General features: G+C 52.6%; 1 protein-coding gene across 1 annotated transcript in view; it reads right to left on the bottom strand.

Annotated features, from left to right (window-relative positions):
* The window catches only part of LOC307247113 (urea transporter 1), a gene marked incomplete at both ends in the record, with an annotated part of 31,779 nt that overhangs the window by 8,399 nt on the left and 20,880 nt on the right, over positions 1 to 2,500 (bottom strand). The window lies entirely within an intron of this gene.

Raw genomic sequence — 2,500 nt, forward strand, 5'->3', positions numbered from 1 at the left:
CAAATTTCTGAGTTTCGAAAAACCTGGAGTCAGGAATAAAGCATGAAAGGATTTCGATTTCTGGAGTTTCAAACCTGCACACCAGCGTGCGCTCAGGGTTCATCCTTGGTCGTGCATCATCTTGGTTTTCCTTTCCACTGAAAAATTGATATCTTAACACTGGACTGGTTTCTATTTGATGTACGCTCAGCGTGACGAGTGACTCCAAGGGAGCTCATCCCAAAGAGCATACTTTTCTGCGTAGGTAGATATGTAAGTCCTGCAGCTAGGTTGGATTGGCAGACCAGTAGTTGGGTACTGGGTAGGTGTGCGGTTAGGTAGCTAGAAAGGATGCGGGATGTTTTTATGAGCCAAATGCAGCTACAAACATCGTCATTCCTGCACAGGCATCAGCCAGGCAGCTGCTGGTCTATCAACACACACACACACACACGCACACACACACACGCACACACGCACAAACACGCACACACACGCACACATGCTGTCAAGTGATTCAAGTCTGTCAGATTTGTGTTGAGTCTGTTTCCCCGGTCGGGATGAGAGCTTTTTTTCTGGTGAATTCAAATCACCTCATCCTCACACAGGGACACACACACACACACACACACACACACACACACACACACACACACACACACACACACACAGTCAGGTACGTGTTTCCATGGCGACCGATGAGCGTGCGCATCTGCTTCTCCCGGATATTTACACGTCATAAATGGCCTAGAATTATTCAGCCACATGCATGTGTGTGGGTGCACGTGTGTGCGTGCGTGTGTGTGCGTGCGTGCGTGCGTTCGTTAGTGCGTGCGTGTTTGTGTGCGCGAGCGCGTGTGTGCATGCGTGCGTGTGCGTGTGTGCTGTGTGTGTGTGTGTGTGTGTGTGTGTGCGTGTGTGTGTGTGTGTGTGTGTGTGTGTGTGTGTGTGTACACACGGCATCCTATGCTTATGCACACGTGTTGCAGCGACACCCCCGAGGTGAAACAGGTCGTAGTTGCGATCGGGGCATCCGCCACGCTCTCCGTTGCAGAGCGAGAGCCGAAGACATGAAATATAAATAGGACAGACGTCACCCGGGGTCTCTGGAGAGAGCTGGGGGAAAAGAGAGAGAGAGAGAGAGAGAGAGAGAGAGAGAGAGAGAGAGGGAGAGAGAGGAGGAAGCAGAGCGGGAGAGAGGAGTGTGAGGAGTGAGTGGAGAGGTGTAACAAAGACGGGCGGATCGAGGGAAAGACGCGGCGCGAGTCGGGAGCCACCGAAAGCGCCCGATCGAGGCAGCGTGTGCGGAGGGTGCAGGAGTATTTGGGGATATAAGCGTAGTGGAAAGAGGGGAAGTGCAGGAGGAAGTGAGACGCGGGAGGTAAAACAAAAAAAAAAAAAAAAACGGAAGCAGGCATGCAGGCATTTATGTTTTCCATTGAGAATTTTGGGGTGAGAGACAGAAGAGCCTGGGCACAGCGACGCCCGACCGGTCCCGTCACACATTGTTCCGGCAGAACTTAAATGGAATAGAAACAGGCCTACATCCTGATGTGGGAAAGAGGTCACACGTCGCTGTGCGTCGGCGTTCAGAGAAAACCTTTTTCATCCTTTGCGCTCTACTTTGCCATCTGCTCGGTCCGAAACATCTCAAAACAATTCGGTCGCTCCGCCGCGGCCGAAATGCCAGCCGGCCGGGAGATAAGACCGAGATAATGATGATGATGATGATGCCGACGATGATGATGAAGCGTCTGCGACGGATGGTGTCCAGCTGCGCAGACGGTCGTTTCCGCTCGGTCGTCGCCGGTGCAGTGGGATCCTCCCAAATCCCTTTCCAAAACCCAGCGGCTCACCGGGTCGCTCGGCTGATATTGATTCCAGTCGTAACCGGAGGAGCCGCCCCCCACTTCCCACTCCCTCCGTCTTCTGGCGGCCGTGGCGGGTTCCATTTCGTGCCGGGGGGGGGGGGACCTCCACGCTCACTACAAAATGCTGGTAACCTCGCAGAAATAGCAGATGTGACTCGTGTGGGCTCTTTTAGAGACCGCTCCACCTTCAGACTCCATGAGACAACCATTAATTAGGACTTCATTACGATATGTACATCACGGTGACTCTACAGAGACACACATCTCTATCCCCACCCACTTTCTGATTTTTTCTTTTGTGCAGGGAAAGAGTCGTGTACAACCTGAAATGACCCTCCCAGCAAAATCTCCCTCAGGTGTCAGGGACACCAAAACACTCAAAAGACCTCTCAGCCGGGCGCACACTATAGGATCGACTGGTCATCTCGGAATTCTCGCGCACACTAGAGGAGCCGAGACTTGAGACTTGAGACGGCATCGAACCCGGACAAGGTCACCCCACGAATCCTGAACATTTGGTCTGGGACTCGTCCTTTCGCCTATCGCTAACAAAGATCGGAGTGGAAGTCGTGATTCTGATGGTCCAGTCAGTTACAATGTGATACCTCTCTACAGCACAGTCAATGATCTGGTTGTCCTCCCAGAGACAG

This window comes from Zeus faber, assembly GCF_960531495.2.
Source record: "Zeus faber genome assembly, chromosome: 22".
In the NCBI taxonomy this organism is placed as follows: Eukaryota; Metazoa; Chordata; class Actinopteri; order Zeiformes; family Zeidae; genus Zeus; species Zeus faber.